The sequence below is a fragment of the Erinaceus europaeus genome, chromosome 22, assembly GCF_950295315.1.
Source record: "Erinaceus europaeus chromosome 22, mEriEur2.1, whole genome shotgun sequence".
Classification (NCBI taxonomy): domain Eukaryota; kingdom Metazoa; phylum Chordata; class Mammalia; order Eulipotyphla; family Erinaceidae; genus Erinaceus; species Erinaceus europaeus.
Window position 1 is genome coordinate 12,219,904 of NC_080183.1, and position 14,229 is coordinate 12,234,132.

The window sequence follows — 14,229 nt, forward strand, 5'->3', positions numbered from 1 at the left end:
CTCAACAATTTGTTTGGCTTCATATGTTAACTCTCTTTTCAGTCACCAGGTTCCAGATGCCATCAGGATGCTGGCCAGGCTTCCCTGGATTGAAGACCCCACCAATGTGTCCTGAAGCTCCGCTTCCCCAGAGACCCACCTTACTAGGGAAAGAGAGAGGCAGACTGGGAGTATGGACCGACCAGTCAACGCCCATGTTCAGCAGGGAAGCAATTACAGAAGCCAGACCTTCCACCTTCCGCATCCCACAGTGACCCTGGGTCCATGCTCCCAGAGGGATAGAGAATGGGAAAGCTATCAGGGGAGGGGGTGGGATATGGAGATTGGGTGGTGGGAATTGTGGAGTTGTACCCCTCCTACCCTATGGTTTTGTTAATTAATCCTTTCTTAAATAAAAAAAAAATTTAAAAAAAGAATAGAATACACACACACACACAAGAAAGCTGATTTCATTCTTTCTCAGAATGTGTGAGATTTCAAAGTGTGCCCCTGAAGCATAATTTTCATACAGAAACCCAAAAGGAATGTGTTTTAACCACAAGTAATTAGCAGTGCTGTTGATAGTGTGATGGTTTAGGGAATGCTGTTTGTCTATGGAGAAAGATTTATTGAGGGAATGAATGCATTTCAATGTCAAACTATTTAACATAAAATATAGACCATATTCAGAAATTACAGAAAGAATGTATTGTATCAACTGTTGAACGTGTCTTTTATACATATCTTACTTTTGACATGATCAAAGGAAGATTGCTCTCAGATGTTGGGCTTCTCGTTTTTCTTCTCTGCTCTAAGGACAAACTATAATTTGAACTGCACATGCGGCTATGTATGTATGCATCACTTCAAAAGGGATATTGATCAAGTAATTAAATTAAGTCTGATGTTTGACATCATGTACAAAAATCATTTCTCCACTGACAGAATATATTGTTTTTTTACTCGCTGCTGCAAGAAACTTAGATTTGGAGAGAAAATTAAAAAGAGTCTTCCAACATTGAAAAATTCACTGAGTTGGTAGGGCATTTGGAGACACACAGAAAAATGAGAATCTCTAGTTTGACTTCGTTTTGTTGACTGTGTTTAATAATACCAATGATGATAATGATTTATTCCTTTAATTATGCATCTTAGCTCATACATTTTAGTCAAGTTCAATTATTTTTCTTTAAACTCAATTACATTCAAGGAGATATGGTCTAGTAAGCTGACAAAATGGGGAGAATGGAATATGCAAACAATTATTTTATGAATTTCCTATATGAGAATTAAATAACTGTTAAGACAAATCCAGAAAACTACAAATTCTTTCGTTCAAACATCAACAAAGGAGAAAGAAGAAGAATCAGAGGAATGTAGCCATTCTATTGATAATTAATTTTGTACCCTTTTCTTTTTTCTTAGTATTTATTTATTCCCTTTTGCTGCCATTGTTGTTTTATTGTTATAGTTATTATTGTTGTTGTTATTGATGTCTTTATTGTTGGATAGGACGGAGAGAAATGGAGAGAGGAAGGGAAGAGAGAGGGGGGAGAGAAAGACAGACTCCTGCAGACCTGCTCCACCGCCTGTGAAGTGACTCCCCTGCAGGTGGGAAGCCAGGGGCTCGAACCCAGATCCTTACGCTAGTCCTTGTGCTCTGTGCACATGCGCTTAACCCGCTGCGCTACCGCCTGACTCCCAATTTTGTCCCCTTTTCTAGCCTGACAAGAACTTACAATGGAAGCTGTTGAGAAGCACGATTGCAAGGATCAGGGTCCTTTTGGAGTGGAAGTGAGTCATCCCACAAATGAAACAGCATGCAGAAACAGGGCAGTTAAGTAACGAGCCTTTATTTGAACAATACCTTCAAAAGTTGATATACAAAGGCCATGGCAGTGGTTCTACCAGGTATTGCTAAAATTATCAAACAACCTGCAGATTGACCAGTCAAGAGGAAACAGGAGAGTCTAAGAGGGGACACCACTGACAGCAGGGTGTGAGAAGTACCATTAGAATTCTCCAGCAGAGATGTCCACATCAGGCAAGTGGAAATCTTATAGGCAGTGAGCAGTGTCGCCTGATGGGGACATGTAGCAGTCGAAGTACTTGCTGAGATTCTTTGAAGTCTTCTTCTTGTGGTTCTGATGTGTCCACTGAGACAAAGAATTGCTGTTTCTTTCCGTGAGAGGAGACATTGTCACCTGGGAATCCCTTTTACATTACTATTTACAGATTACCCGCTTACTATCTGCACTCCAGGCTCTAAACAAAGATTTATCGGGAACTCATTATGTGTTGAATATTGATTCGACTCCTTTGAGACAGAGGTAAAGAAGAAAGAACATGTCTGTTAGCTTTCATGAAGTTTACATTTTACTGAGGGCTATACTCAACATCTAGCCACAAAGCATTGCACGAAGAATTATGATCCGGCATTACAGCAGAAAGGAACTAGTGAACCTTTTAATAATAAACTGATTTCAATGGTGACAGGAAGTCACAAAAGTAGGCCTGGGAGATCACTTCCCTACAAAGCAATCACATCACCTCATCTGGGGCCTAGAAACACATGACTGTATCAGGGAATCTTAAAGGTTCCACAGATGGTGGAGTATTATTGGTGCTGTGCTGTGGTGTCTCTCCTTCTCGCTTCCTTCTTCTTTCTACCTGTGTTAGAAAATAATGAACATGTTGGTGAGGTGAGATAGTGTGCCTATGTGCCCACAACTGTGCTGTGAACCATTAGACTCCCAATGAAAAAAAAATGAAGAAAAAATGGAAATGATAAATAGAGAAGTCCAGAGTAAACATGAGCACAAGCATCATGGGGAGATAATTTTGAGATTTACTTGAGATGTACTTAGTATGGGCTGATTGTGCCTTAAAAGGCATTTTTTGAAATCTAATTATGACTCTGAGGACTTTGGGAGGAATGTTATTAAGTTGTGGAAGTAGAACCCTCATGGTAGAGGGTCGGGCGGTAGCGCAGTGGATTAAGTGCACATGGTATGAAGCATGAGGACCTGCGTAAGGATCCGGGTTCGAGCCCTGGCTCCCCACCTGGAGGGGAGTCACTTCACAAGCAGTGAAGCAGGTCTGCAGGTGTCTGTCTTTCTCTCCCTTTCTCTGTCTTGCCCTCTTCTCTCAATTTCTCTCTGTCCTATCCAAAACAAGGACATCAATAACAACAATAATAAACAAACAACAATAAAACAACAAGGGCAACAAAAGGGGAAAAAATCACCTCTAGGAGCAGTGGATTCTTGGTGCAGGCACCAAGCCCCATCAATAACCCTGGAGGAAAAAAAAAAAAAAAAACCAACCTCATGGTATCCTCATCAGAAGACATCATAAAGTTAAAGTTAGCTTATTCCCTTCCCAGCACTCAAGGATTCAGCAAGTAGAAGACCTTCCAAAAAATCAGCAGTTAGAACTTCCCTACACACTGAATTAACCAACACCTTCATTTTGGACTTTCCAACTTCTAGAACTGTGCAAAAGTGCTACTGCTGATAAGCCATCAAGTTATAGCATTTTGCTATGGCCGGGGCTGTTGAAGATAACAGTGGTAAGACACTGAAAGCAATTCTAAGTGAATGTCCAAAGGAGGGGGGGGAAAATAACAGACTCAGGAAAATGAATGAAAATTTAACCTGATCCTTTATGTCTACATTAATTAAATCTTCTCTTTTATTAAATTTACTGTTGAATTTGATGTGTGTAGAGACAATAAAATAGTAAAGAAATAAAAGCATTGCTAAAATAGAGTACCAAGCATCACAGGGGCAGGAAATTAAAACAAATCAGTTCTGAAAATGACCAAGGAAGAGCACTCCAATGTTCTAGGTATTAAAGGAGGAGAAGGAGTCTGTGAGCTGAATGAGGGTAAAGTTGCCTAGACATAAAGATTTTTATGAAAGAAGACAAGTAACTGAGATGGCATGATAGTAGCTAAGAAAATATATATATATATATATATATATATATATATATTCAAATGAATGTAATTTATTCCCAATTCCTTAGTGAAGATTATATGTTGAGTCCCTATCATTGTTCAGCCTTTGAGCCTTTGGAGGATACAAACTAATTTAAGATATGGTATCTGTAAAGGTCAGTAAGCTTAAATCATCCTTGGGGAAATAAGATGTTCATACATGATATAAGGAGAGAATAATATAAATCAATATGCAATTATATGCTAACCTTTGTAATATTTAGCAGGACTTCAGGAATAGAAGAGAGTCACCTGGAAACAGAGTTATTTCCTGAGCTTGGAAATCCATCAGAAAATACAAATAAATCTGATGTAGTGGGGTCTGGGCTCAAGATAGAGTTCCATGCATGGCCAGGCAGATGGACGGTTCAGATGAGCCACCATGCTGGATAATCTACTCAGTGTTCTAAACAAATATTGGTACTTTTTTTTTTTCTTGCTGATAGAGACGGAGGAATTGAGCACGGAGGGAGAAGTAAAAGGAGGGAGAAAATGATACCCGTAAGCATTTTATAACACTCATGAAACTTCCCAAGTACATGTGAGACCCAGGGGATTGAACCCAGGTCCTTGTGCATAGTATTTGTACTTTACTGAATGTGCCACTGCCAAGTCCCTTAAACATACGTGTTTTTTTCCCCCCATGAATATAATGCTTCAGATGCTCATAGACTTTGTGGATACATGATTCACAGGACATAGACTCTACTCTTGGGATTATAATATGATATGAAAATAATTCTCAAAGCACAGACATTCATGTAAGCATAATCACATGTGTATACATTAAATTATTATTTAATGTATACACATGTTATTATTACCAATTATTAGGAATAATATTGGGAACTATAATTATCAGGAGTCATTATTTGGAATATTGTATTACTTATTCCTGCTCATAGAACCTGGCACCAGTAAATGAGAGAAACTTGAAAGAAAAAATACGTATAAATCTTCCAAGGAAATGTAATAATAAAGAGATTTTAGGTTGAAGAATGAGTATGATAAAGTACTCAACTGTATAGAGAAATAAGACATATTTAGACATCCCTGAATCTTTCATCTGATCAGCATACAGGATTCAAAGTGGAAAGGTCAGACTGGAAAAAACTTGCTGAAAAGTTTATCTTTTTGCCTCTTAATTAATGAAAACTCCTAAGGTGGGGAGTGAGATTAAACAAGTATGTATTTAAAGCAATTTGCCAGATAATTGAGGATAAGTGAGAAAAAATCAATGGAATGAGATGCTTTATAAATAGTTAATGATAACACAAACATATTTCTGGAAAGCACTTACTATGGTGTGGTGGTGAGATGCTGTAAGATTTTATCTCTACTGCCACTGTTGTTTTACTGATCACATCACCATTCAAGTAGTGAGTCCATTTCTGCTGTGGAGGTTGGATCTTTTGGGATTCTACATGTCTCTTTCTTGTGTGACTGTACTGTTACTCTCAACATGGAAACTCAGACAGTCTTAGATGGGCATGTCAAGAAGCAGTGAATCTGCAGAGAGAACGTCAAAGGGAAGTCATTACTATAATATAACATGTCCAGAGAGGGAGCTGGCCCTTTTGAAATCCTTTGAATTATAGTAGATGTGCCACTTGCTTCACAGAAGAGTAAAGAAAAAAAAACATCTCCCCTACCAGGTTAAATATCCTTCTTGAGAGAATCCCACTGAGGAAGGAAAGAAGGGTTCTATGTCAATGGAGTTAGTGCAGCATATACTGTTGTTTAGAAAAAAAAAAAAGACAAAAAAAATAAAATGATTACTGCAATATTTAGTCATGTAGCTTCTTTCTTTTTTTTATAAGACGATCTCTAAATTATAGCATGTATACAACTTGTTGGATCATAACTTTCATTGTGAATAAACAACATTTTAGTCCTGGAAAAAAAAAAGGAATCCAGGACTGGATGTCAAGGAGGAGAGAGTGTATTTCCTAGAAGGATATTCCAAAATATGAGACTGGTTAACACATATGACATTAAAACTATAATGATCTAGTAAAGAAGAAATATAAGAAGTCTTTCTGAATATAATTAAGAACAAACGTTAAGAACAATTACACAACTACTATAACTCTTCTGTCTAGATATATATATACAATGTTTTTTACTATGACATTAAGGACTACTTCAGTGTCTTCAGGACATGCAACTTAATTTTCAATTTGAGTGTTTGTTTGTTTTGACCGGAGCACTACTAAGCTCTGGCTTACAGTGGTATGGGGGATTGAACCTGGGACCTTGGAGCCTCAGGCATGAAGTCTCTTTGCATAACCATTATGCCATCTACCTCCACCCTTAAGCTCTTTCTATTAATCTTTTAAATATTAGTGTTCAAATGATTACTTTTTCTGATTTTTAAAGACTTACTTAAAAACTGGGGCTTAAAGACTGGGGTCAAGTAGTAAAGCACATGCACCACAGTGCATAAGGAACCAGGTTCAAGCCTTTGCTCCCCAGTTCCAGGAGAAAAGCTTCATGAGTGGTGAAGCAGAGCTGCAGGTGTATTTCTGTCTCTCTCCCTCTCTATCTCCCCCTTCTCTCTCAATTTCTCTCAGTCTCTATCCAATAATAAATAAATTTTTTTAAAAACAAGCGAAAAATAGAAACATTTTTTTAAAAGACTTATTTTATTTGTTCCACAAAAGTTATAGGGCAAATCTCACTCACATGTGAGTGAAGCCAGAGTACCAGTCTTCTACATTGATTGTCAAGGAACAAACCAGGAGCCTCAGACATGCAAGTAAGTCCTGTGCTCTACCAGCTTGAGCTATCTCCCTGATCTATATCAATCTGACTTTTGCTTGTGAGATTTGAGTCTCTCTCTCTACTACAAGAGCAAAAATCCAATGCTAGTTTGTATTTTTTTTATTTTGTCTCCCAAGATGACCACAACATCAAAGGGGCTACATAAGTAAGTGTAACTAAATGTATCAGGTCTGGATTGGCTTAACATACTGTAATTGTTGAGTTTTGAGAGGTCTATAAGTGTTTGCGAGTTTGGTTATAAAGTGAGTGTGCATTAAGAGGTTTTAAGGCATCCGTGACTGCTGGCCACACAATATAAAGCCTGGAAGGCAGATGCTTGTCAAGTTCACCCAGAAACAGGTTAGTTAGAAGTTCTAGATTCTACCTCTGACCAAGATGATCTCTCAGGCATGAAGTGCTTCATTAAACCCTTGCCATTTCTAAGTGTGGTTGGTCACACAATTCCTTGTCTCCCTGCCAAAATTCTCTTTTTGGTCTTCTAAAATCACTGCAGGAGAGCCTATGTTCTCTACTCCGACTCTTGAGAAATACGGACGATTGTAAACTAACAGGCGGTTGCTGTCTTCTCAGTGATACTATTGGTAGCACTAAACTAAATAAACCAAATAACCCTCTCAGTATCAACTATGATATGTCCTCAAACAGCAGTCTTTCTGATTCCATCTCAGCTGAAGTGACTTTAGCAATGACAACAACAACAAACAACCCCCAGATAGGAGATTAAGGAGAGATTATAAGAATTCAGAAAAGAAAGTGAAGCAATGTCCAGGAATCTGAGATATCTAGCTTTCAATGAATGCCAAAATATGCTTTGATCACTGACCAATGAGAAAAGAGAACACTAAGAGAGAGGAATTAGAGCAATGTGTGTGTGTGTGTGTGTGTGTGTGTGTGTGTGTGTGTGTGTACGCACGCGCGCACCTCATATTAGAACAGGGCTGTGATAATGCACCCTATGGCTTTTGGCTTCTAACTGGTGCGTTTTACAAGAAAGAATAGGCAGGGTTTCATTTTTGCCAGCTGTACAGATGCAGACATTTTAAATTAAAAATAACCTTTCAGCTGATTCCTTGCATAATTGCTATCTTGTTTTGCTAATAGTGTGGCTGAATTATAACTTGCTGAAACCTTGGGGATTTGCATGCTGGTTTATCCTCTGAATTTGCATTGACATGGTTTTCAGTCAAGTGCATAACTAAATCCTGTGGCCATGAGTGAGACTGGCAGTATTTGCATTGAAAATCAGCTGGAGATTAGTGCAAAACTGGCAGTGTGAAGGCTTCCTAAACAGATTCAATGATGAACATTTTGGGTCTCTCAAAATGCTCTCTCACTTCTATTAACTAACTGCGGCTGCTGAGACATTCCTTGTCCTTCCATCAAATGACCAAAGCAAAATCCAGAACAGACGGGGTCAACTCTTAAAGTGTACAGACACCTATGGCAACGTGACACAGTTTCATGTAATTGTTGTTTGCCAGAATATTTCTAAAATGATTTGGGATGAAGAAACTTGGACACATTCTTGCTGGCAATGAGTTTCCTTTGATTCATGGAAACCTCAAAAGATTTTGTTTTCTCATCAGAGACAAATGTACTAAGTAAAGGATGAACTGAATCTTTCCAGAATTTCATCATATTCTGTGTGAAATATTATAAAGGCAGATAGGGAGGAATTCCATGTAGTAAAACCAAGTTGTTTTCTTTATGAGAGGGATGATGCTTGATGCTGAAAGAAAAGAATGTTGACCTCAAGCCAAGTCAATTTTTTTTAAAACACTTGACTGATTTTTTAGTTGCTTTTACTGGACACCACAGACTTTTTCCATATTAAAGCCAAAAAGCATTTGAGAATACATTCAGACCCAGTTTCTAAAAGAATGTAAGTCACTGAGAGTGTAGGGAACATTCATGTATGAAAATTAGCCTCTACCAACAATAAGAACAACAACAATGAAAGAGAGAAGGTAGCTGACCTGGAAAGGAGTTGCTATTTTAATGAGATTAGATAAAATTGATGCCTTGGCATTGATGAGGTTTACACATCCTTCTAATTTCATTCCCCTCCTGGTAAATGTCAGTGCTGCTGAGGGAAGTGGGCTGGGGACTCAGGATTCCAGAAAATGAACCTATTGTTGTTATGGAGTTTAAATTCAAAAGTAATTTGAGCCAGGGCCCTAGTCCCTAATCCTGTGGTTCCCACACAGACATGATGGGTTTAGACTTCTAACAAATTCCTTTCTCCATTATCACTGGTCTTCTCCATGAGGAACAACATAATGGACTCCTTTGTGGGCCTCTATAGGACCTTGCCCTCAATGTGGATCAACAATGGTAGGAAAAGCTCCATTCAATGAAGTAGGAGGTTGGACAATGTACTCTACCACTTGAGGAAGAGCGTCCTGAGATGAGGGCAGCTTAGAATGCTCCTAGCCATAACCACAGAATGTGAGCTCAGACCTACAGAGATTCAGAGGTTACACAGGCTCCTGTGATGAACATGGGCCCCAGATCAAATTATGGGGTTTACAGTTAATGATATATACTTTTCCCATGTTTTGCGAGCTACTCTCTGTCCTGATCCAGCTTGCAAATCCTATTTCCAAATCTGACACCATCTCCCAAGACAATACCTTGGATCCACCTGCATGTTAGCTGGAACTCTGTCTTCTCAGATCCCTGCTCCACTGGGGAAAGAGAGAGACAGGCTGGGAGTATGGATCAGCCTGCCAACGCCAATGTTCAGCACAGAAGCAATTATAGAAGCCAGACCTTCCACCTTCTGCACCCCATGATGTCCTGGCTCCATGTTCCCAGAGGGATAAAGAATAGAAAAGCTGTCAAGGGAGGGGATGGGATATGGAGTTCTGGTGGTGGGAATTTTGTGGAATTGTACCCCTCTTACCCTATGGTCTTATCAATATTTCCATTTTATAAATAATTTTTTAAAAAAAACTTTCAGTTCAAGAACCTGAAATATTCCATTTTATTAGTTCTTTGCTTTTTTTCAATAACGTTTTGTGGTTTCCAATGTATGGATTTTTCACTGTTTAAATTTATTCATAACTACTTTAGACACTATTGTAAGTTTTCTTAATTTCATTTAGGGATTGTTTGTTGCTAGCGCACAGCAATACAACTAATTTATTTTATAAATAAGAAAAAATTGAATTGGATGTGCTTGAAGATTCCATCTGTAAAGAGGAAAAGCCAACGCATGTGAAAAGTAAATGAAATTTAATTAGGAGGTGGGTAGTGTCCTACCTGGTAAAACTTACATGTTACCATGTGCAAGGACCAGGATTTGGCCTGCTATCCAGATGCCACCTGTAGTAGGGGGCCACTTCACAAGCAGTGAACCAATGTTTGCGTTTCTCATCTTTTTTCCTTCTCTACCTCCTCGTCTCCTCTCAGTTTTTCTCTGTGTCCATCAAAAAAAAAAAAAGAAAGAAAAGAAAAAAGATTTCCGGGAGCAGTGGATTTGCCATACAGGAACATAAGAGCACTGATGGCAATAGAAAATTAAGTTATTAATTTACAATATTTTAATCAGTTTTACATAAATAGCAATGTATATAAAACATGTATGTTAAATTGTTAATTAGCTGAAATTCTAATATTTTAGTACAAAAGTATGTGGTAAAATTCACCATTTTGCTTTTTTTAATTTAGCGCTATTCCTCTGCAGGTCTATTTCAGTAGATGCCTATGCATGCCATATTTATCCATATATTACAACATTTTAAATACTAGAAATATGAAAATTATATTAACTGAAGCTTGACAAAAATATTCAGGCAAAGGCATCCCTCAGAAGGAATATAGAATATTTGATCTAGTATTAAAATAAACATCATCTCTATGAGATTTAAAATGAGAAAGTTGAAGGAATTGCTTTACCCAGAGTTTAAGTTTTTGTGAGCAAGTTTCAGTGTTAGAACCAGAATGAAGTCATTGTGCAAAAATTACAATTTCAGTATTCAATTTGTTTTTTTGTTTGTTTTTTAGTAATTTATCCCTGACCATAAAATTCCCATCACTATTGAGGAAACCTGAAATGTGGGTCAGAGATGTTCTTTTTGGGGGAAGGATAAATATATTTCTGCATATGTGTACACATCTATATCAATGGTCTTTATAAATTGAAACTGCCTTTCTTTCTAAGAGCTTCTGAAGGCTTTTCCTGTTAACATTCAGGGCAGATGGGTTTCATTAAACTGCCCAAAACATTCTTTCTCTAATCATCTGCCTGGTTCAATCAGAGGGGGAAAGGGCAGGCTTAGGAGGATCTATTCTTCTCTATCCCTCTCTGCAAGGCATCTGCTAGGACTTCATTCATCACTGTAAAAGCTGTGAATGGATGCCTTTGCAATACTCCAAGGTCTCATTGGGAGTGGTAGTGTAACGCCTAGACCTCTCCTCTGATAAAGCATGTACTTTTGTCAAACTGTCAGCAGACACTTCTCTCTTGATACAGTTTACTCAAGTCAATCTTCTACAATGTCAATTGGCTGCAAATGTTTCTTTTTGAAGAAAACTCCCAACACTTGCATTGATGGGCTTCACACAAATGAATACTTCTGCCTCTCTGTTGGCTGAATTTGTGAGATCTGTTTGCCTCCGGAGTGATCTAGACTACTTAGGAAAACAAAATATAAGACAACAACAACAAAAAGACTTGCAAATTTGTCAAATCATGCTATAAGGTTACCAACCTTATCCAAAAGGATAGATCATTCAGTCAATCACAACATCACAAAACTCCAGATTTCCTGGTAGATTTGAGAAGTAGTGAGTGACTAGAATATCAACAGCTGACTCCCACTCCCACCAAGCTCCCAAACAAGGACTGTGAACTGATGAGGATGGTGAACTACGTGATCCATAATTCCTTTCAATTATGAATTCCATAACTTTTCAACCAAAAGAAATGAAGACTGGGATTGTCATCCACTTATTACAGTGTGAGATATCTCAGTCACTTTGTTTTATAGAGGTGGCATAAGAATTATGAAAACATATAATGGCATTTCTTACGTAGTGCGTGAGGTGATCTATGAACACCCGAAACTTGTTTCATAAAACAATATGCACCCTGACCCACTTCATATTCCAATTTTAAGTTGTGAGATCTGTTTAAAACTTAACTTATTCTTCCTTTCTTTCCTTCTTATTTATTTTATTTTAGCTTTCAAGATGTGCCTTTTTAATCACAGGATAGATTTTTAGGTATGATAATAACAACATATTTAACAGAACTATCTCTTCGTGATAGGAGGGGCAAAAGATACACTATCCCTTCTTGTCTCACAATTATTGAGATCACAGAAGATATTTCGTTTTCAGTGAATTCATTTTACTTACCTCCTACCATGTGATCTTTCTTTCTTTCTTTCTTTCTTTCTTTCTTTCTTTCTTTCTAGTTTATTTAATACGGACAGAGAGACATTTAGAAGGGCAGGGAGACAGAGATAGAGAGAGATAGACACCTGCAGACCTGCTTCACCACTTGTGAAGACCCTCCCAACTCCTGCAGGAGGCTATCACGTGATTTTTTATGTCCTCATGTATGTTCTTTTGTTAAAACTATTTTTATTTAAACATTCATTTCTAAATATTTTTAAACAACTAGAACTAAAATCTTGCTTTTTTAAAATTGCAGTTCTGTTTTGACATCAATTTATATTAAAAAGTATCAAATACATCAATTAATGACACTTGTTTTAAGGGAACTCAATAAATGAATGTTTACATTTACAAATGTATGTAGTATACTTCACAACACTTTTAAATGTATAGAATAATTATATTTCCTTTCTTGTTGTTGTCATCTCAGGGACTTCACCACTTTGGGCTGACACTTTCAGAAAGAGAGAAGAGACAGTGCAGCAGAGAAACAGAGACAAAGAATAAAAACTTTCTTCCATGCAAAGGGGTGGATGGGCTCTAACCTGCGGACCTCATTCACGAATCTTCCCTCCCTTTTCTGTATAAATTATGCAATTGACTGCAACATATGATGGAATACACAACATCTAATCCCACCAGATCTCTGAGATCACTCTCTATTATCTTACTGAACTGTGTCCACACATGTCACAGTGATGGCATTTAGAGTAGTAATCTGTAATTGTTGCCAGTTAAAACTATCAGTCACCTCCCCACCTGGAGAGAGTGAGACATCAGGTGATTTAGTTCATACTCTGCTGCTGAATTAGCCAGAGTGGATCCATTTGTTTATTTTTTTTTTTTCCTTGCTCAAATGAAGCTGACATCTACACAGTAATACAGCCCTTACGCAATAGTGAATCAAAATAAATAAATAGAGTTGAGAGATGGAATGGCAGTACGGCTCTGGACTTGTGAATGTGAGGTCATAGGTCTGCTATCCTGACCACTTCATATCCTCCCGTTCTCTTAGAAATGAATATTTATCTCTTCTGTCTGTGAGGTCATAAGTACAAGAAAGTAATCACAATCTCTTATCCAACATCCTCTATCTATACTTTTATGAATGAATGCAGAAAATGTTATTAGGTAAGTGAAGATTACAGGAGATACAATAAAAAGTAAACTTTTTTATTTTTTTGGAGATATGATGGTACAATGGAAAGATAACCAGACTAAAATTTATGAAAGTTAAATCAAACCCTAACTTCTATGCAAGCTACTGAGATAAGTCTCTTAATTGTTAGGATGCAATTAAATTCATTAATAATTGCTGCAAAGTCATATCAAGTACTCTTCCAGGGAGACAGGCGATAATTATGCCTAAGAACTTGGCTGTGAAGTTAGGCTATTAAAGTTTAAATCTTGACTACTATTTACACTTTTGACCCTAAGGTGCACTGATAAACTTTGCCTATGCTTAAGTCTTTTTTTGTTTTACCCATAATATGGAAATATCTCTGTGTTTGTCGTTGGATGAATGTATCCATCTATAGTGAACAGTGCCTGCAGGGATGAGATACACACAAGAAATAAAAAGCTGTGAGATTATCACTAAACTTAGTCCAGTTTTATCATTTTCTAGTCACAAGACAATAAATTTGGACTAGCTTTACAAAATATCCACTGTTTCAGATTCTTAATTGAGAACCATAATTATCATATACCCTATAAGATTTTGTATTAAAACAAAATGGAAGTGAAATCACGATTATCATTGCAGCAATATTTCAGACTCAGAAGACATAGGTACTTATTATGCTGGGCTACTCCATAAAAGTTAATACTGTATAAGTAGTTACAGGGTTGTTTTTTTTTTTTATAAAATAATTTGTTTATTTTTGTAGAAAGAGAAAGACAGACACATACACACAAAGAGAAAGAGAGAGAGAGAGTAGAGAGAGAGAAAGAGAAAGGGGGAGAGGGGGGGAGAGAGAGAGAGGGAGAGAGAGCAGAGTATTGCTCACATCTGGCTGGCTTATGGTGGTGTTGGGGATTGAACCTGGGAGCTCAAAGTC

At 37.5% G+C, this 14,229-nt stretch overlaps 1 long non-coding RNA gene across 1 annotated transcript in view; it reads right to left on the bottom strand.

The window, feature by feature from the left end:
• Nucleotides 1-1,841: 1,841 nt before the first annotated feature.
• The window catches only part of LOC132535402 (uncharacterized), a 99,281-nt gene continuing 86,893 nt past the window's right edge, over nucleotides 1,842-14,229 (bottom strand). The window contains exons 2-3 of the long non-coding RNA XR_009547180.1: nucleotides 5,349-5,488; nucleotides 1,842-2,296 (exon numbers count right to left, since the gene is read on the bottom strand). This is a non-coding gene — a long non-coding RNA (uncharacterized LOC132535402). The remainder of the gene's footprint in view (nucleotides 2,297-5,348; nucleotides 5,489-14,229) is intronic.